Source organism: Mobula hypostoma, chromosome 5 (genome assembly GCF_963921235.1).
Source record: "Mobula hypostoma chromosome 5, sMobHyp1.1, whole genome shotgun sequence".
NCBI lineage: Eukaryota > Metazoa > Chordata > Chondrichthyes > Myliobatiformes > Myliobatidae > Mobula > Mobula hypostoma.
Genome location: NC_086101.1, coordinates 189,610,086 through 189,632,408, shown reverse-complemented (window position 1 = coordinate 189,632,408; position 22,323 = coordinate 189,610,086). Strand labels below are relative to the sequence as shown.

Sequence of the window (22,323 nt, the reverse complement as noted above, 5' to 3'; positions counted from 1 at the left end):
TTAGATTTTTAGATCATTGGGATCTCTTCTGGGGAAGGTGGGACCTGTACAGATTGGATGGGTTGCACCTGAACTTGAGGGGGAGCAATATCGTTGCAGGTAGGTTTGCTAGCATGGTTCGGGAGGGTTTAAACTAATTTGCGAGGGGGATGGGACCCAGAGCAATAGAGCAGTGAAAGAAGTGCATGGGGCAAAGCCAGATCTAACATACAGAGAGGCTTTGAGGAAAGAGAAGCAGAATAAACGGTGTAAAGACAGTAAGGTAGAAGAGCTGAAATGTGTGTACCTCAATGCAAGAAGCATCAGGAACAAAGGTGATGAACTGAGAGCTTGGATACATACATGGAATTATGATGTAGTGGCCATTACAGAGACTTGGCTGGCACCAGGGCAGGAATGGATTCTCAATACTGAGAGGGCGGAAAAAGGGGAGGAGGGGTGGCATTACTGGTCAGGGATACTATTACAGCCACAGAAAGGGTGGGTAATGTAGCAGGATCCTCTTTTGAGTCAATATGAGTGGAAGTCAGGAACAAGAAGGGAGCAGTTACTCTACTGGGAGTATTCTATAGGCCCCCTGGTAGCAGCAGAGATACAGAAGAGCAGATTGGGAGGCAGATTTTGGAAAGGTGCAAAAATAACAGGATTGTTATCATGGGTGACTTTAACTTCCCTAATATTGATTGGCACCTGATTAGTTCCAAGGGTTTAGATGGGGCAGAGTTTGTTAAGTGTGTCCAGGATGGATTCCTGTCACAGTATGTGGACAGGCCGACCAGGGGGAATGCCATACTAGATCTAGTAGGTAATGAACCGGGTCAGGTCACAGATCTCTCAGTGGGTGAGCATCTGGGGGACAGTGACCACCGCTCCCTGGCCTCTATAATTATCATGGAAAAGGATAGAATCAAAGACGACAGGAAAATTTTTAATTAGGGAAAGGCAAATTTTGAGGCTATAAGGCTAGAACTTGCGGGTGTGAATTGGGATGATGTTTTTGCAAGGAAATGTACTATGGACATGTGGTCGATCTTTAGAGATCTCTTGCGGGATGTAAGGGATAAATTTATCCCCGTGAGGAAGATAAAGAATGGTAGGGTGAAGGAACCATGGGTGACAAGTGAGGTGGAAAATCTAGTCAGGTGGAAGAAGGCAGCATACATGAGGTTTAGGAAGCAAGGATCAGATGGGTCTATTGAGGAATATAGGGAAGCAAGAAAGGAGCTTAAGAAGGGGGCATGAGAAGGCCTTGGCGAGTAGGGTAAAGGAAAACCCCAAGGCATTCTTCAATTATGTGAAGAAAAAAAGGATGACAGGAATGAGAAGGTAGGACCGATTAGAGATAAAGGTGGGAAGATGTGCCTGGAGGCTGTGGAAGTGAGCGAGGTCCTCAATGAATACTTCTCTTCGGTATTCACCAATGAGAGGGAACTTGATGATGGTGAGGACAATATGAGTGAGGTTGATGTTCTGGAGCATGTTGATATTAAGGTAGAGGAGGTGTTGGAATTGTTAAAATACATTAGGACAGATAAGTCCCCGGGGCCTGACGGAATATTCCCCAGGCTGCTCCACGAGGCAAGAGAAGAGATTGGTGAGCCTCTGGCTAGGATCTTTATGTCCTCGTTGTCCACGGGAATGGTACCGGAGGATTGGAGGGAGGCGAATGTTGTTCCCTTGTTCAAAAAAGGTAGTAGGGATAGTCCGGGTAATTATAGACCAGTGAGCCTTACCTCTGGTGGGAAAGCTGTTGGAAAAGATTCTTAGAGATAGGATCTATAGGCATTTAGAGAATCATGGTCTGATCAGGGACAGTCAGCATGGCTTTGTGAAGGGCAGATCGTGTCTAACAAGCCTGATAGAGTTCTTTGAGGAGGTGACCAGGCATATAGATGAGGGTAGTGCAGTGGATGTGATCTATATGGATTTTAGTAAGGCATTTGACAAGGTTCCACACGGTAGGCTTATTCAGAAAGTTAGAAAGCATGGGATCCAGGGAAGTTTGGCCAGGTGGATTCAGAATTGGCTTGCCTGCAGAAGGCAGAGGGTGGTGGTGGAGGGAATACATTCAGATTGGAGGATTGTGACTAGTGGTGTCCCACAAGGATCTGTTCTGGGACCTCTACTTTTCGTGATTTTTATTAACGACCTGGATGTGGGGGTAGAAGGGTGGGTTGGCAAGTTTGCAGACGACACAAAGGTTGGTGGTGTTGTAGATAGTGTAGAGGATTGTCAAAGATTGCAGAGAGACATTGATAGGATGCAGAAGTGGGCTGAGAAGTGGCAGATGGAGTTCAACCTGGAGAAGTGTGAGGTGGTACACTTTGGAAGGACAAACTCCAAGGCAGAGTACAAAGTAAATGGCAGGATACTTGGTAGTGTGGAGGAGCAGAGGGATCTCGGGGTACATGTCCACAGATCCCTGAAAGTTGCCTCACAGGTGGATAGGGTAGTTAAGAAAGCTTATGGGGTGTTAGCTTTCATAAGTCGAGGGATAGAGTTTAAGAGTCGCGATGTAATGATGCAGCTCTATAAAACTGGTGAGGCCACACAGAGTACTGTGTCCAGTTCTGGTCACCTCACTATAGGAAGGATGTGGAAGCATTGGAAAGGGTACAGAGGAGATTTACCAGGATGCTGCCTGGTTTAGAAAGTATGCATTATGATCAGAGATTGAGGGAGCTGGGGCTTTACTCTTTGGAGAGAAGGAGGATGAGAGGAGACATGATAGAGGTGTACAAGATAATAAGAGGAATAGATAGAGTGGATAGCCAGTGCCTCTTCCCCAGGGCACCACTGTTCAATACAAGAGGACATGGCTTTAAGGTAAGGGGTGGGAAGTTCAAGGGGGATATTAGAGGAAGGTTTTTTACTCAGAGAGTGGTTGGTGCGTGGAATGCACTGCCTGAGTCAGTGGTGGAGGCAGATACACTAGTGAAGTTTAAGAGATTACTAGACAGGTATATGGAGGAATTTAAGGTGGGGGCTTATATGGCAGGCAGGGTTTGAGGGTCGGCACAACAATGTGGGCCGAAGGGCCTGTACAGTGTTGTACTATTCTATGTTCTATGTTCAAATCTCCTGGGATGCCCAAACTTTTGCATGGTGCTCCTTTTCTTTTTCTGCCCGCACTAAAATTGTACAGAACAAAAATAATACACTAATCTTGCTTAAAATGTTGAAAAGAATGTTTCATCTTTCACTTTATGACTTTTGGAGACCAGTTCATCTTCTACTCACTTAACTATTCACAGTAACAGAAATTACATTTCTGAAAATACATTTAAGGATTTTTCTTTTTTTCAACTTTTGTAAGTGACATTTGCTAATTTTTGGTCTTTTATTATTCCAAATAAAAGATAAAATAATAGAATCAATCCGATCAAAAAGACTTCTTAGTCAAAAAAACAGGGATATTCTGAAATAAATATAAAAATTTTTGTAAGATCACCATTTTGACTTTATGGATACGACTGACGAGTGAAAATGTAAGTGGACTCCATCTACTAAATCAGCGGTCCCCAACCACCGGGCCACGGACCGGTTCCAAGCCACAAAGCATGCGCTACCGGGCTGCGAGGAAACGATATGATTTGGCGATAGGAGTCAGCTGCACCTTTCCTCATTCCCTGTCACGCCCACTGTTGAGCTTGAACACACGCGAGGTCATTATACATGCGTCATCCATGTCAGCGCAGGAAGGAGATCAACTCCTCGAGCTTACAAATGACGGCGGGCTGAAAAGCATATTTGACATAACATCTCTGCTGGCATTCTGGATCAAAGTCAAGGCTAAATATCCTGAGATAGCCACGAAAACACTGAAAACGTTGCTTCAATTTCCAGCATATCTCTGCAATGAATGCAACGAAAACTAAATTGCGGAATAGACTGGACATAAGGAACCCCCTTCGAGTATCGCTGTCTCCCGTCACCCCTCGATAGGACCGTGTTGTTGCAGGAAAACAAGCCCAGGGCTCCCACTGGTTCAGCGATACTGGTGTGTTGCAATGATTTTATATGTTCATACGGGGAAAATATGTGCTGTGTGTTTAATATCCAAACATTACTTAAAATGTTATGATGCCATTATATAACCATATAACAATTACAGCACGGAAACAGGCCATCTCGGCCCTTCTAGTCCGTGCCGAACTCTTACTCTCACCTAGTCCCACCGACCTGCACTCAGCTCCTAACCCTCCATTCCTTTCCTGTCGATATACCTATCCAATTTTTCTTTAAATGATAATATCAAACCTGCCTCTACCACTTCTACTGGAAGTTCATTCAACACTTCAAGCTCCGCTGTCCTCCCCTGATAATTGACTTATCGCTATATTCATGCAAGGAAAATATACACTGTGTGTTTAATATTAAATTCGTTAGATAAACCCTTTTAGAAACGAAATTGAGTGTATTAGCCACTTATCACCTATATTGCATTCGTGATTAACACCCCCGCGAACAGAATCGCCAAAAACTATTTGTAGAAAAAATGGGCATGTACACGCATGCGCACTGGTGCCCGCGCAAGGCTTCATGGCCATTGTAGTCTTTCTCGGGGATAAACCCAACGTATTTGACTGCTACTCTTGTTTGATGGCAACCCTACCACCCGCCACCGCCCCCCTCCCCCGGTCGGCCAGTCCGCAGGAATATTGTCAATATGAAACCGGTCCGCAGTGCGAAAAAGGTTGGGGACCCCTGTACTAAATAAATACTTCATAGCATCTACCAAGGGAACAAAATTGGCTTTATAAAGATCCTTATATTTTTTAGTGAGTATAACACCTAAATATCTAAAAGAATCCGTGACTTTGAAAGGGGTATTATATATGTAGGCAGATTCATTTAATGGAAACAAATCACTTTTACTAAAATTTATTTTATATCCTGAAAAATCTCCAAATTTATTGACAATTTTAGCAAGGCAGTTATAGATTCCTCAGGATTAGATTTATAAAGCAATAAATCATCAGCGTAAAGAGAAATCTTATGAATGGTCTCATTCACAGAAATCCCATGAATATTTCTAGCTTCACGAAGAGCAATGGCAAGGGTTTCTAATATTAAATTAAATAACAGGACTTAATGGACAACCTCATCTTGTCCCCCATGAAAGCTGAAATAAAAAGAGACCTACAGTTGTTAGTGACACAGTAGCAATAGGAGCTTTATATATCACTCTAATCCAATTATTTAAATTAACACCAAAGCCAAATTTCTTTAAAACATTAAATAAATATTTCCATTCGACTCGATCGAACGCTTTTTCAGCATCCAAAGAGACAATGTATTGTGGAGTTTTAAAAGAGGACAAATATATAATGTTAAATAGTCTCCGAACATTCTGGAAAATCTCCTCTGTACCCTTTCCAATGCTTCTACATCCTTCCTATAGTGAGGTGACCAGAACTGGACACAGTACTCCCAGTGTGGCCTAACCAGAGTTTTATAGAACTGCATCATTACCTCCCATGCTTTCTAACTTTCTGAATAAGCCTACCGTGTGGAACCTTGTCAAATGCCTTACTAAAATCCATATAGATCACATCCACTGCTCTACCCTCATCTATATGCCTGGTCACCTCCTCAAAGAACTCAGGTTCGTTAGACATGATCAGTCCTTCACAAAGCCATGCTGACTGTCCCTGATCAGACCACGATTCTCTAAATGTCCACAGATCCTATCTCTAAGAATCTTTTCCAACAGCTTTCCCATCACAGATATAAGGCTTACTGGTCTATAATTACCCGGACTATCATAACTACCTTTTTTGAACAAGGGGACAACATTTGCCTCCCTCCAATACTCCGGTACCATTCCCGTGGACAACGAGGACATAAAGATCCTATCCACTGGCTCAGCAATCTCTTCTCTCGCCTCGTGGAGCAGCCTGGGGAATATTCCATCAGGCCCCGGGGACTTGTCCGTCCTAATGTATTTTAATAACTCCAACACCTCCTTTGCCTTAATATCAACATGCTCCAGAACATCAACCTCACTCATATTGTCCTCACTGTCATCAAGTTTCCTCTCATTGGTGAATACCGAAGAGAAGTATTCAATGAGGACCTTGCTCACTTCCACAGCCTCCAGGCACATCTTCCCACCTTTATCTCTAATCGGTCCTACCTTCACTCCTGTCATCCATTTGTTCTTCACATAATTGAAGAATGCCTTGGGGTTTTCCTTTACCCTACTCGCCAAGGCCTTCTCATGCCCCCTTCTTGCTCTTCTCAACCTCTTCTTAAGCTACTTTCTTGCTTCCCTATATTCCTCAATTGACCCATCTGACCCTTGCTTCCGAAACCTCACGTATGCTGCCTTCTTCCACCTGACTAGATTTTCCACTTCACTTAGACAATAGACAATAGGTGCAAGAGTAGGCCATTCAGCCCTTCGAGCCAGCACCACCATCCACTGTGATCATGGCTGATCATCCACACTCAGTACCCTTTTCTTGCCTTCTCCCCATATCCCTTCACTCTGCTATCTTTAAGAGCTTTATCTAACTCTTTTTTGAAAGAATCCAGAGAATTGGCCTCCACTGCCTTCTGAGGCAGAGCATTCCACAGAACCACAATCCTCTGTGTGAAAAAGTTTTCCCTTAACTCCATTCTAAATTGTCTACCCCTTATTCTTAAACTGTGGCCTCTGGTTCTGGACTCCCCAACATCAAGAATATGTTTCCTGCCTCTAGCTTGTCCAATCCCCTAATAATCTTATATGTTTCAATAAGATCCCCTCTCAGCCTTCTAAGTTCCAGTGTATACAACCCCAGTCGCTCCAATCTTTCAATATATGACAGTCCCGCCATCCCGGGAATTAACCTCGTGAACCTACGCTGCACTCCCTCCATAGCAAGAATGTCCTTCCTCAAATTTGGAGACCAAAACTGTACACAATATTCCAGGTGTGGTCTCACCAGGGCCCTGTACAACTGCAGAAGGACCTCTTTGCTCCTATACTCAATTCCCTTTGTTATGAAGGCCAGCATGCCATGAGCTTTCTTCACTGCCTGCTGTACCTGCATGCTTACTTTCAGTGACTGATGAGCAAGGACACCTAGATCTCGTTGTACTTCCCCTTTTCCTAACTTAACACCATTCAGATAGTAATCTGCCTTCCTGTTCTTGCCACCAAAGTGGATAACCTCACATTTATCCACATTAAACTGCATCTGCCATGCATCCGCCCACTCACCCAGCCTGTCCAGGTCACCCTGCGTTCTCATAACATCCTCCTCATATTTCACACTGCCACCCAGCTTTGTGTCATCTGCAAATTTGCTAATGTTACTTTTAATCCCTTCATCTAAATCATTAATGTATATTGTAAATAGCTGTGGTCCCAGCATTAACCCTTGCGGTACCCCACTAGTCACTGCCTGCCATTCTGAAAAGGACCCATTAGTCCCTACTTTTTGTTTCCTGTCTGCCAACCAATTTTCTATCCATGTCAGTACCCTACCCCCAATACCATGTGCCCTAATTTTGCACACTAACCTCCTATGTGGGACCTTATCAAAGGCTTTCTTAAAGTCCAGGTACACTACATCCACTGGCTTTCCCATGTCCATTTTCATAGTCACATTCTCAAAAAATTCCAGAAGATTAGTCAAGCATGATTTCCGCTTCGTAAGTCCATGCTGACTCTGACCTATCCTGCCACTGCTATCCAAATATGCCGCTATTACCTCTTTTATAATTGATTCCAGCATCTTCCCCGCCACTGATGTCAGACTAACTGGTGTATAATTGCCTGTTTTCTCTCTCCCTCCTTTCTTAAAAAGTGGGATAACATTAGCTACCCTCCAATCCGCAGGAACTGATCCTGAGTCTATAGAACATTGGAAAATGATTACCAATGCGTCCACGATTTCTAGAGCCACCTCCCTAAGTACCCTGGGATGCAGACCATCAGGCCCTGGGGATTTATCAACCTTCAGTCCCATCAGTTTAGCCAACACCATTTTGTGCCCTGATACAAATTTCCTTCAGTTCCTCTGTTACCCCTAGGTCCTCTGGCCACTATTACATCTGGGAGATTGTTTGTGTCTTCCCTAGTGAAGACAGATCCAAAGTACCTGTTCAGCTCGTCTGCCATTTCCTTGTTCCCCATAATAATTTCACCCGTTTCTGTCTTCAAGGGCCCAACTTTGGTTTTAACTAATTCTTTCCCCTTCACATACCTATAGAAGCTTTTACTATCCTCCATTATATTTTTGGCTAGCTTATCTTCATACCTCATCTTTTCCCCCGTATTGCTTTTTTAGTTATTTTCTGTTGCTGCTTAAAAGTCTCCCAATCCTCTGGCTTCCCACTCATCCTTGCTATGTTATACTTCCTCTCTTTTATTTTTATACTGTCCTTGACTTCCCTTGTCATCCACGGTCACCCCTTACTCCCCTTAGAACCTTTCTTCCTCTTTGGAATGAACTGATCCTGCATCTTCTGTATTATTCCCAATTCTCACTTGTCATCCATGGTTCCTTCACCCTACCATTCTTTGTCTTCCTCACTGGCTCAAATTTATCCCTGACATCCTGCAAGAGACCTCTAAACATAGATCACAAGTCCATAGTACATTTCCCCGCAAAAACATCATCCCAATTCACACCCACAAGTTCTAGCCTTATAGCCTCATAATTTGCCCTTCCCCAATTAAAAATTTGAGCTCTCAGATAACTTTTACCAAGGTCTCAGACCTTAATTATCTTGTTAGGGCAATGACTTGTTCACAGTCATCATTAGGGAAGGCCAGGTGATGCAAATTTCAAAGCTTTATAAATGAGCTGACTTCTCAAACTTTGTCCAATCTGCACCCATGGGCTCCTTTAAGCAGCTGCCTAGCACTCTGAAAATTAAAATAAATGATGCCTACAAAGTAGCAGAAGGCTATATGAAGATAGCAAAGCGTTTTCAGGTAGCCGTTTCTTCAGTTCATAATGTAATTAAGAAATGGCAGTTAACAGGAACGGTGGAAGTCAAGTTGAGGTCTGGAAGACCAAGAAAACTTTCTGACAGAACTGCTTGTAGGATTGCTAGAAAGGCAAATCAAAACCCCTGTTTGACTGCAAAAGACCTTCAGGAAGATTCAGCAGACTCTGGAGTGGTGGTGCACTGTGTAGCGACAGCTGCACAAATATGACCTTCATGGAAGAGTCATCAGAAGAAAACCTCTCCTGTGTCCTCACCGCAAAATTCAGCATCAGAAGTTTGCAAAGGAACATCAAAACATGCCTGATGCATTTTGGAAACAAGTCCTGTGGACTGATGAAGTTAAAATAGAACTTTTTGGCCGCAATGAACAAAGGTATGTTTGGAGAAAAAAGGGTGCAGAATTTCATGAAAAGAACACCTCTCCAACTGTTAAGCAAAGGGGTGGATTGATCATGCTTTGGGCTTAGGTGTTGCAGCCAGCGGCAAGGGGAACATTTCACTGGTAGAGGGAAGAATGAATTCAATTAAATACCAGCAAATTCTGGAAGCAAGCATCACACTGTCCGTAAAAAAGCTGAAGATGAAAAGAAGGTGGCTTCTACAACAGGATAATGATCCTAAACACACCTCAAAATCCACAATGGACTACCTCAAGAGGCGCAAGCTGAAGGATTTGCCATGACCCTCACAGTCCCCCGACCTAAACATCATCGAAAATCTGTGGATAGACCTCAAAAGAGCAGTGCATGCAAGACGGCCCAAGAATCTCACAGAACTAGAAGCCTTTTGCCAGGAAGAATGGGCGAAAATCCCCCAAACAGGAATTGAAAGACTCTTAGCTGGCAAAAGAAAGCATTTACAAGCTGTGATACCTGCCAAATGGTGTGTTACTAAGTACTGACCGTGCAGGATGCCCAAACTTTTGCTTCGGGCCCTTTTCCTTTTTTGTTATTACGTTTCACATGATGGAAGAGTCTACGAACAGAGGACAAAGCCTCAGAACAGAGGTATGTTCTTTTAGAATGGAAATGAGGAGGATTTTTTGGAGCGAAGGGTGGTATTTTACCACTCGGGGTAAAAGAGAAGTGAGACTACGCATGCGTGTAACGTCAGCCAGTACAACGCTAAAGGTTTAAAAAGAAGACCGCCATATCGAGCGGGCAGCGGAGTGAGAGGCGGCAGAGTGACAGGGCTTTGCTCAACGAGCTTAGGCGGTATCGGGACGAGGCGAGGTAGGTCTACCTGTGTTATTTGTGGAAAGGAGGAAGTATGTGTGTGAGGCCAGTTTTCTGTGCTTGGTGTCAGATGTGGGAGGTCCGGATCTCCCAGCCTCCCGCACAGCCATATCTGCACCCGGTGTGTTGAGCTGCAGCTCCTAAGGGTTGGACTTAGGGCAGTAGTCCCCAACCTCCGGACCGCAGACCGATACATTGCCGCGAAGAATGCAGCAGTAGTCAGAACGCACCCAGCACATCTATTAGAAAAAAGCCAAAATAAACAAGCTAATTAATTACGTGCTGGGCTGCACCTAATTAATTGGCTTGTTTATTTCAGCTTTTTTCTTAAAGATGTGCTGGGTGCGTTCTGGCTACCGCTGTACCACTGCATTCTTCGCGGCAACGTATCGGTCCACGGCCCAGAGGTTGGGGACCACTGAGTTAGGGAACTGGAGATGCAGCTCGATGACCTTCACCTGGTCAGGCAGAGCGAGGAGGTGATAGAAAGGAGTTATAGGCAGGTGGTCACACCGGGGCCACGGCAGACAGACAAGTGGGTAACAGTCAGGAGAGGGAAGGGTAAGAGTCAGGTACTAGAGAGTACTTCTGTGGCTGTACCCCTTTGACAATAAGTACTCCTGTTTGAGTACTGTTGGGGGGGGGGCGGGGAGGACAGCCTACTTGGAGGAAGCAACAGTGCCTCTGGCACAGAAGGGTAGGGAAAGGAAGAGGATGGCAGCAGTGATAAGGGACACTATAGTTAGGAGGTCAGACAAGCGACTCGGTGGACACAGGAAAGAAACTCGGATGGTAGTTTACCCCCCAGGTGCAGGGTCCGGGATGTTTCAGATCGCGTCCAAGATATCCTGCAGTGGGAGGGAGAACAGCCAGAGGTCATGGTACATATTAGTACCAATGACATAGGTAGGAAAAGGGAAGAGGTCCTAAAAAAACTACAGGGAGTTAGGAAGGAAGTTGAGAAGCAGGACCGCAAAGGTAGTAATCTTGGCAGTTAGAATAGGAATAGAACGAGGTGGAGGATTAATGTGTGGCTGAGGGATTGGAGCATGGGGCAGGGATTCAGATTTCTGGATCACTGGGACCTCTTTTGGGACAGGTGTGACCTGTACAAAAAGGATGGGTTGCACTTGAATCCCAAGGGGACCAATATCCTGGTGGGGAGGTTTGAGAAGGCTATTGGGGAAGAGCTTAAACTAGAACTGTTGTGGGGTAGGAACTGAACTGAAGAGACTGGGGAAGAAGAGGTTGGCTCACAAATAAGAGAAAGCTTGTAGACAGTGCAAGAGGGAGGATAGGCAGGTGATAGAGAAGGGACACGCTCATACCAAAGGTTTGAGATGTGTCTATTTTACCACAAGGAGTGTTGTGAACAAAGCCGATGAGCTTAGAGCGTGGATCAGTACCTGGAGATATGATGTGGTGGCCATTACAGAGACTTGGATGGCTCAGGGACAGGAATGGTTCCTTCAAGTGCCGGGTTTTAGATGTTTCAGACAGGACAGAGAGGGAGGCAAAGGAGGTGGGGGCGTGGCACTGTTGATCAGAGATAGTGTCATGGCTGCAGAAAAGGTGGACACCATGGAGCGATTATCTACGGAGTCTCTGTGGGTGGAGGTTAAGAACAGGAAGGGGTCAATAACTTTACTGGGTGTTTTTTTATAGGTTGCCCAATAATAACAGGGATATCGAGGAGCAGATAGGGAAATGAACCTGGTCAGGTGTCAGATCTCTCAGTGGGAGAGCATTTTGGAGATACTGATCATAATTCTTCAATAGCATTGGAGAGAGATAGGAACAGACGTTAGAAAAGTGTTTAATTGGAGTAAGGGGAATTATGAGGCTATCAGGCAGGAAATTGGAGGCTTAAATTGGGAACAGATGTTCTCAGGGAAAAGTATGGAAGAAATGTGGCAAATATTCAGGGGATATGTGTGTGGAATTCTGCATAGGTACGTTCCAATGAGACAGGGAAGTTATGATAGGGTACAGGAACCGTGGTGTACAAAGGCTGCAATAAATCTAGTCAAGAAGAAAAGAAAAGCTTACGAAAGGTTCAGGGAGCTAGGTAATGTTAGAGATCTATAAGATTATAGGACTAATAGGAAGGAGCTTAAGAAGGAAATTAGGAGAGCCAGAAGGGGCCATGAGAAGGCCTTGGCAGGCAGGATTAAGGAAAACCTCAAGGCATTCTACAAGTATGTGAAGAGCAAGAGGATAAGACGTGAAAGACACAACACGCTGGAGGAACTCAGCAGGTCGGGCAGCATCGGTGGAAAAGGTCAGTCGACATGCTGCGAGTGTTGCTTTGACCCCAGCATCTGCAGATTATTTTGTGTTTAAGATGTGAAAGAATAGGACCTATCAAGTGTGACACTGGGAAAGTGTGTATGGAACCGAAGGAAATAGCAGAGGTACTTAATGAATACTTTACTTCAGTATTCACTATGGAAAAGGATCTTGGTAATTGTAGTGATGACTTGCAGCAGACTGAAAAGCTTGAGCATGTAGATATTAAGAAAGAGGATCTGCTGGAGCTTTTGGAAAGCATCAAGTTGGATAAGTCGCCGGGTCTGGATGAGATGTACCCCAGGCTACTGTGGGAGGCGAGGGAACAGATTGCTCAGCCTCTGGTGATGATCTTTGAATCACCAATGGGGACGGGAGAGATTCCGGAGGATTGGAGGGTTGCGGATGTTGTTCCTTTATTCAAGAAAGGGAGTAGAAATAGCCCAGGAAATTATAGACCAGTGAGTCTTACGTCAGTGGTTGGTAAGTTGTTGGAGAAGATCCTGAGAGGCAAGATTTATGAACATTTGGAGAGGTATAATATTATTAGGAGTAGAGAGCATGGCTTTGTCAAAGGCAGGTTGTGCCTTGCGAGCCTGATTGAATTTTTTGAGGATGTGACTAAATACATTGATGAAGGAAGAGCAGTAGATGTTGTGTATATGGATTTCAGCAAGGCATTTGATAAGGTACCCCATACCAGGCTTATTGAGAAAGTAAGGAGGCATGGGATCCGAGGGGATATTGTTTTGTGGATCCAGAACTGGCTTGCCCACAGAAGGCAAAGAGTGGTTGTAGTTGGGTCATATTCTGCATGGAGGTCAGTCACCAGTGGAGTGTCTCAGGGATCTGTTCTGGGACTCTTACTCTTCGTGAATTTTATAAGTGACCTGGACGAGGAAGTGGAGGGATGGGTTAGTAAGTTTGCTGATGACACAAAGGTTGGAGGTGTTGTGGATAGCGTGGAGGGCTCTCAGAGGTTACAGCGGGACTTTGTTAGAATGCAAAACTGGGCTGAGAAGTGGCAGATGGAGTTCAACCCAGACAAGTGTGAAGTGGTTCATTTTGGTAAGTCAAATATGATGGCAGAATTTAGTATTTATGGTAAGTCTCTTGGCAGTGTGGAGGATCAGAGGGATCTTGGGGTCTGAGTCCATAGGACACTCAATGCAGCTGTGCATGTTGATTCTGTGGTTTAGGCGGCATACGGTGTATTGGTATTCATGATTCGTGGAATTGAATTTCGGAGCAGAGAGGTGATACTGCAAGGAGCACAGAGGTGATAATGCAGCTATATAGGACCCTGGTCAGACCACACTTGGAGTACTGTGCTCAGTTCTGGTTGCCTCACTACAGAAAGGATGTGGAAGCCATAGAAAGAGTGCAGAGATTTACAAGGTTGTGGCCTGGATTGGGGATCATGCTTTATGAGAATAGGTTGAGTGAACTCAGCCTTTTCTCCTTGGAGCGACGGAGGATGAGAGGTGACCTGATAGAGGTGTATAAGATGATGAGAGGTATTGATTGTGTGGATAGTCAGAGGCTTTTTCCCCAGGGCTGAAATGGTTGCCACAAGAGGACACAGGTTTAAGGTGCTGGGGAGTAGGTATAGAGGAGATGTCGGTGGTAAGTTTTTTTACTCAGAGTGGTGAGTGCATGGAATGGGCTGCTGCAACGGTGGTGGAGGCGGATACGATAGGGTCTTTTAAGAGACTTTGATATAGGTACATGGAGCTTAGTAAAATAGAGGGCTGTTAGTAAGCCTGGTAATTTCTAAGGTTGGGGACATGTTCGGCACAACTCTGTGAGCCAAAGGGCCTGTATTGTGCTGTAGGTTTTCTATGTTTCTATGTTTCTTTAGCCAGAGAGTGGTAAGTCTGTGGAATTCTTAACCACAGGCAGCTGTGGAGGTCAAGTCTTTATGTATATTTAAGGCAGAGGTTGATAGATTCTTTATTGGTTAGGGGATGAAGCGATATGGGAAAAAGGCAGGAGATTAGGGCTGAGAGGTAAATTGGATCAGCCATGATGCAATGGCAGAGCAGACTCAATGGTCCAAATGGCCTAATTCTATTCCTATATCTTATGACCTTATGGTCTGATACATAATTGATAATTGGGTTATTATTACATGCACTGAGATATAGTGAAAAACTTTTGTTCGTATGTCATCCAAACCATTCCTTGCACCAAGTGGGAGAAGAGGGAAAAAAAAAAACAGAATACAGGAGATAGCGTTGCAGCTACAAAGGAAGTACAGTACGAGGTATTAGTGTAGCACATTGAAGTCTGTAGAATTACCTACATATGTAAAGGAGGAGAAGCAAGTCACTCAGTCCCTCTTGCCTACTCCACCATTCAATAAGATTGTGGCCAATTTGATTGTAGCCTCAATTTAGTAGCAACCTTTCACCCTCTTACTCAATGAAAATCTTCCTGCTTCTGCCTTAAATATTCAGAACTACAGCTTCTGCTACTTTGAGGAAGAAAGATCAAAAGACTCTACACCCTCAGAAAAATTGTGTTGTATCCCAGTCCTAAAAAGTTTGTTATTTTTAAATCCTACTTCAAGATTTTCCCACAACAGAAAACACTCTCCACAACCATCTCTGCAAGAACCCTCGGGATTCAATCCAATCTTCTCAGTCTTTTAAACATGGGACACAAACCAAGCCTGTCCAACAATTCCTCACAAGACAGTCTGCCCATTCCAGATATTATTCTTCCAAAAATAAGAATACCGTAATCAGTACTTCAGAAGTGGCCTATGATAATGAAGCACAACCTTAACCTTCCGTCTTAATTCCACTTACAATAGAGAATATCACGTTGGCTTTCTCAATTACTTGCGATACCTGTGTATAAGGCATGAATCACACACAAGGGCACCCAGGCAAATCATTCCTCAGTCTCTCATATTTTGATAATGTCATTTTAAAAATATTTTTCCTGCCAAAATGGACAGTTACACATTTTTCACCACATACTGCACTCTCAAGAGCACTTGCTTAACATACGCAACCTCTCTGTACATTTTACTGCCTGCTTTATCTATTATTATGTCACCTGCAAATTTAGAATCCATGACCATAAGACATTGGAGAAGAATCAGATCATTTGGCCCATCGAATGCTCCTTCATTCAAAGATGCTGATTTTTCATCTCACCCCATTTTCCTGCCTTCTCCCTGTAATCTTTGATGCCCTGATTTATCAAGAACCTATCAACCTGTCTTAAGTATACCCAATGATTTGGCCTCCACAGCAGTGTGTGGCAACGAATTCCACACATTCACCACCCTCTGGCTGAAGAAATTCCTCTTCATCTCTGTTCTAAAGGGACATTCTTTTATTTTGTGGCTGTGCCCTCTGGCTTAGACTCTCCTCTAATGATTAGAAACATCCTCTCCATGGCCACTCAGTCTTGGCCTGGGTAAAGACCCCAGTCAGTTTGGATTGGCAACAACATCTCCTCCACAATCTCCATCAGCACAGATGCACCACAAGGCTGTGTCCTTAGACCTCCTGCTCTATTCACTTCACACTTATGACTGTGTGGCTAAGCACAGCTCCAATACCATATTCAAGTTTGTTGATGACACCACTGTTATAGGCTAAATACAGGATGGTGATGAATCAGCATTTAGGAGGGAGACTGAAAACCTGGCTGAGTGGTGCCATAACAACAACCTCTTTCTCAATGTCAGCAAGACTAAGGAGCTGGTTATTGACTTCAGGAGGTAAAAACCAGAGGTCCAAAAGCCAGTCCTCATCAAAGGATCAGAAATGGTGAGGATCAGCAACTTTAAACTCTTCGGTGTTCTCATTTCAGAGGACCTGTCCGGGGCCCAGCACACAAGTGGAATTAGGAAGAATGCACAACAGCACCCTTACTGCTATAGGAGTTTAAGAAGATTCGGCACAGTATCTAAAACTTTGAAGAACTTTCAAAGATTTATGGTGGACAGCATATTGATTGGCTGCATCACAGTTTGGTATGGAAACAGCAATACCCTTGAATGGAAAATCAGACAAAAAATAATGGATACAGCCCAGTCCATCACAGGTAAAGCTCTCCCCACCACTGAGCACATCTACATGGAGTGCTGTCACAGGAAAATGGCACCCCCAAACACTAAGGTCATGCTCCCCTCCTGCTGCTGACATCAGGAAGGAGGTACAGGAGCCTCAGGATTCCCACCAGTATACTCAAGAACCCCTCAACTACCAGGCTCTTGAACCAAAGGAGACAACTTCACTCGCCCCATCAGTGAAACGTTCCCATGGACTCACTTTCAAGGATCCTACATCTCATGTTTATTGCTTATTTATTTACTTTTAATTATTATTTCTTCTTTCCTTTTGCATTTTCCAACTTGCTGCCATCTGCAAACTGGTTGTACGTCCAGTTGGTGTGGTCCTTCATTGATTCTATTACAGTAATTGGATTTATTCACGTGGTGTGAAAGATCTGATGGCACTACTTATCTGGTGATAAGCACTACTTATATTGGTTATCCAGTCCAAGAAAGCAGACTTAGAAACTTATGCCTCAGCAGGATCAAATTGATAAGTGAGAAGAGACCGCTCTTACACTACTTCTCTTGAAGAACTCCCTCATCCGAAGTTTTAATTTAGTAATCAATGATACACTAACCCTAGAGTTGGAACTTCTTAGCAAAGATCAAAACGAGCTCACCAAAGGTATGCACAGCCCACAGAACCACTGCCTTGCAACTCCAGTGACAAGGCCTTAATTCTGACCTCCAGTGCCGCCTGTGTGCAATTTGCATTTGCCCTGTGACCACATTGGTTTCCTTTGGGTGTTTTGATTTCCTCCCACATCCCAAACATATGTGGGTTGGTAGGTTAATGGCCACAATAAATGGCTCCAAGTGTACGGTAGAGTCTACAGGGAACTGATGAGGGTGTTGGGAGAATAAAGTGGCTTGGGGAGGATCAGTATAAAAATGGATGTGTTTTGGTCAGTAAGAATTTGATGGGTGAAAAAAGATACTTCTGTGCTGCCTCATTACAACGATTAATTTTACCAAGATCTTCCTCATTTTTGAACTCCAATCCCTTTACAATAAAGACCAACATACCAGCTAGTTTCCTAGTTACTCGTTGTACCCGCATGTTTTTGGATTTGCTGCCTTTGGGAAAAATATGAGTTGGGAGAAGGGTAAGTAACCTGCAATGGAATGTAGATTAAGTGAAAGAGCAAGAAAGTTGTGAGATAGAGTGGAATGTGGCAAAATCCAAAACACTTTAAGGGTCCTATTACTGTATGTTCCAGCCAGGTGGTAAACATGTGCGTAGCAAGATCCAAAAACATACATAGGCAGCCTCATAATTTTGTGTGGTTGTGCGCATGCATGTTTTGTTGCTGAAACTACTTTTTCTGTTACGGTCTTATAGGAGGCCAGATTTGGCATTCCAGTGCTTCTAAACTCAGAAACTGCACCAGTAGCATTATCAATCATTACAGTTGCGGCAACCAGGTCAAGTAGATTGACATCAAGAGCAGCTGACATGCCAGAACTGATATGATCAACTGATTCTGGCTATCCAATTAGAAACATTACTAGTAAGTGCTCTCTCAAGACAATTCATGAGCTAATTTACAACTTCCTTATCGATTCCAGAGCTTCACTTCAGCAGATTTTGCTCTCATGAGGATTTTATTAAGAATATTCCCAAAGTCACAAACATACCAAACATCTAACAGCTCACCAACTTAGTTATTACTTTCATCACTACTTAGACACTTTTTTTTCCAGAAACCATGTAGATTGGCAGTACTGGCCTTGAAGTTTATTAAACCCAAGAGATTGAAATCCTGTACTCAAAACCTTATTATTATGTAGTTGGTTCGTGTCTGAGAATACTCCGTAATTGAAAACAGGATGTCCAGAAGCCACATGGAGTAGACGTGACAACTATAAATTGAATAAATAAGAAGCATTTGACTTCAACTTTATTTCATTTTGGGAAGTAACAGAAGGAAAAAGCCATTATGGGTTATACAGCATGGTGTAAGTTTGTTTTGATAACACTGTGAAGCAGCTTGATGAAGTTTAAGATTACAAGCCATATAACTCTTCAAACCACCCTCAACAAAGATAATGGCAACGCCAGCTGCATTGACAAAGAGTCATATTCACAGAACAGTTCAATACAGAAACAGGACCTTTGGCCCATCTAGTCCATACCAAACTATTAATCTACCGAGTCTTGCCCATTCCTCAGGAATGACTTCAAGAACAAAAATAAGGTGAGGGGGGGAGTACAAGCAGACGGGTGGGGCAGGCTTTATTTACAACCTCACCACTTTGGTAAAGCAACCAAAAGTGTGTAGGAAGCTGGATGATCAAAAAGCTTTCAAAATCCAACAAAAGGCAACTAAAAGCGCTTTCAGAAGGGAAAAGATGAAATATGAGGGTAAACTAGCCAATAAAGTAAAACAGGATACTAGCAACACACACAAAATGCTGGAGGAACTCAGCAGGCCAGGCAGCATCTATGGAAAAAAATGCAGTCAATGTTTTGGCCCAAAATGTTGACTGTGCTTCCCCCCCTCCCCCCCCCCCTGCAAATAGATACTGCCTGACCTGCTGAGTTCCTCCAGCATTTTGTGTGTATTGCTTGGATATCCAGCATCTACAGATTTTCCCCTGTTTGTGAAGCAGGATACTAAAAGTTTTTTCAGTTACACAAAGAATAAAAGGGAGGTTAGAGTTGATATTAAGCCACTGGAAAATGATGCTGGTGAGGTAGTAATGGGGGACAAAGAAATAGCAGATGAACTTAAAAGTACTTTTCATCTGTCTTCACTGTGGAAGACACTACCAGTGTGCCAGAGGTCCGTGAGTGTCAGGGAGCAGGAGTGAGTGCCATTGCTATTACAAAGAAAAAAGTGCCAGATAAACTCAAAGATCTTAAGGTGGATAAGTCACCTGGACCAGATGGACACTTAACTTTAATAATCTACCTTATTCTTGCCTTCTACCTTATTGTGTATCTGCATTGCACTTTCTCTGTAACTGTAATACTTAATTCTGTTCACTCATATTGTTTTACCTTGTATTATTTAATGTACTATTGTAATGAACTGATCTTTATGGATGGCAATCAAGCTTTTCACTGTAGCTCAATACATGACAAAAATTAAGCAACTCTCAGCCTCTTGTGATACTGTTCATTGGAGCCTCCATAACTATTATGGTCCCTATTTTCAGTCATCCCACATGGAAACATCAACTGCCCTAACTATTCTTATAAACGTGCAATTAACAGGAAGCCAATTTGATAAGCAGTACTTGTTCTTCCAGATCCCCGGAGTAGTCCAAGTGTAAAAAATTATCCACAATCTTCCCATCAATCAGACTGAGATCTTATTCTATGTGGAACAACACAAGATTCATATTTGCTGTCACAAACACAAAGCAGCAATAAACAGCAAAAGGAAATGTTTAAAATTTGGCAAATTGTGAAATTAAAATCCTTTCCAGTCAAATTTTAAAGATTTAGTTTTCACTCTTTGTTTATGCAGAACCACAGCTCATTTTTCTATGAAGCTTTCAAGTTATAAAGGAATGGTGCAAAAATGAGATAATACATCCTAAAATTATACCCCAAAGCTTATTGCTGGATTACAAGATCTGAAGTTAAAAGACAAGAATTCTGTACTACGACATGGACAATTTAATTTATTTTTGCAGGGATTATGCAATTACTGGGTTACACTTCACAAACCCAGACTGGTCCATTAATACCCACTGCTCAAGTGCTTATTCTTCACTTTTAACAAGTCATTATTTTGTTACTTTACACATAGCAGGTTGGCAAATGGCCACATCGAATTTGACTGGCTAATGCAACTCCCTGCCATAGAACTATTTTACTCACACAACACTGTGTTACGAGATGTTTGTATATCCTATTGTGTCATTCAATTTACCACATAATTCTTTAAATCTAATCCTATCAGCAGAGAGGATCTCCCCCCACCAACCCCGTCCCCAATACTTGTTAGCATGATGTGGATTAACCAACACCAAGCACAATGGACTCAAGTTTCAGTTCACAATGTATCATTTAGCATTATCTCTCAGACTTCAGTGTAATCTGTAATACTTAGGTCAGATGATACTGTATTAAGTATTACAGATGTCACCGGAGATTGAAGCCTGCAGGGTACCACCTGTAACCTTTGGAATAAATTGATGTTAGTGAGAGCAGAATAACAAAAACATAAAATGTCTTGAATAGGATTTTTTTTGATAAATAATTTCTTTGGCTAATTTCCTTTATAGATAGCAACACGCACACAAATTGCTGGAGTACCTCAGCAGTATCAGGCAGCATCTCTGGTAATGAATAAACAGTTGACTTTTTTTAAATTACTATTTGAGCTTTCAAAGAAATTATGCTGCACAGATCAATGTTTCCAAATCTTGACAGAACTGAAAACAACCAAGCTTGGATGTGAACAAAAAACTAATAAGATTGTGTGGGAGCTAGGTCACCAAATACCCCACCAGAAAGTAGTGCTTTCTACAGTCTACAAAAGGCAACAAGAGAACCAGGTTATGGATTCATGTCTGACTTCCAAGAGTTGAGCATATAACCTCAATTACACTTAAGTGCCATTTTGAGATGAATTTTACACCAAGGATCTCAGCTGTCGTCTTAGATCCTGTTCAACTGACATTAAAACACAGAACATTACAGCATAATAATTCAAACCAGGATGTTTTTATCTTATTTGTTAATAGAAATACAGCGTGAAATAGGCCCGTCGAGCCATGCTGCCCAGCACAATTTACAATGACCAAATAACCTACCAAGTGGTATGCCTTTGGACTGTGGGAGGAAACCTGAGCAGGAGGAAACCCATGCAGTCATGGGAGAAAATGTGCAGACTTTTTACAGGCAGAGGCAGGAAATGAACCTGGGTCACTGGTAGTGTAAAGTGTTGATTTAATCACTATGCTACTCCAAGTTCAATCACAAAATCACAAGACAAAGGAGCAGAAGTAGGCCATTCGGCCCATTGAGTCTGCCCCACCACTCCACCATGAGCTAAACTATTCTCCCATCTAGTTCCAATTTCCAGCTTTTTCCCCATATCCCTTGATACCCTGACTAATTAGATACCTATCAATCTCCTCCTTAAACACCCTCAATGATCAGGCCTCCACAGCTGTATGTGGCAACGAATTCCATAAATCCACGACCCTCTGGCTAAAAAAATTTCTCCTCATCTCTAATTCTAAGACTGTGGCCTCTTGTCCTGGACTCACTGACCAAGGGAAACAGCCTTTCCACATTTACTCTGTCCAACCCTTTCAACATTCGAAATGTTTCTATGAGATCCCCTCTCATTCTTCTATACTCTAATGAATACAGTCCAAGAGCCGACAAATGCTCCTCATATGTTAGCCCCTGCATTCCAGGAATCATCCTCGTAAATCTTCTCTGAAGTCTCTCCAACATCAGTACATCCCTTCTAAGATAGGGGGGCCAAAACTGCACAGTATTCCAAATGAGGTCTCACCATTGCCCCATAGAGCCTCATCAACACCTCCTTACTCTTATACACTATTCCTCTTGAAATGAATGCCAACATAGCATTCGCTTTCCTTACTGCCAATCCAATCTGGTGGGTAACCTTTAGGGAATCCTGCACGACGACCCCCAAGTCCCTTTGCACTTCCGATTTTTGAATTTTCTCCCCAGCTAAATAATAATCTGCCCGATTATTTCTTCTTCCAAAATGTACAACCATACCTTTCTCAACATTGTATCTCAACTGCCATTTCTTTACCCACTCTCCTAAACTGACC

General features: G+C 43.1%; 1 protein-coding gene and 1 long non-coding RNA gene across 6 annotated transcripts in view; one reads left to right on the top strand and one right to left on the bottom strand.

Moving 5' to 3' along the window:
- Positions 1–22,323, bottom strand: part of zfyve28 (zinc finger, FYVE domain containing 28) — a 193,076-nt gene that overhangs the window by 54,334 nt on the left and 116,419 nt on the right. The gene's annotated exons all lie outside the window — the stretch shown is intronic.
- LOC134347235 (uncharacterized) overlaps positions 1–22,323 on the top strand; it is a 55,862-nt gene that overhangs the window by 32,090 nt on the left and 1,449 nt on the right. The gene's annotated exons all lie outside the window — the stretch shown is intronic.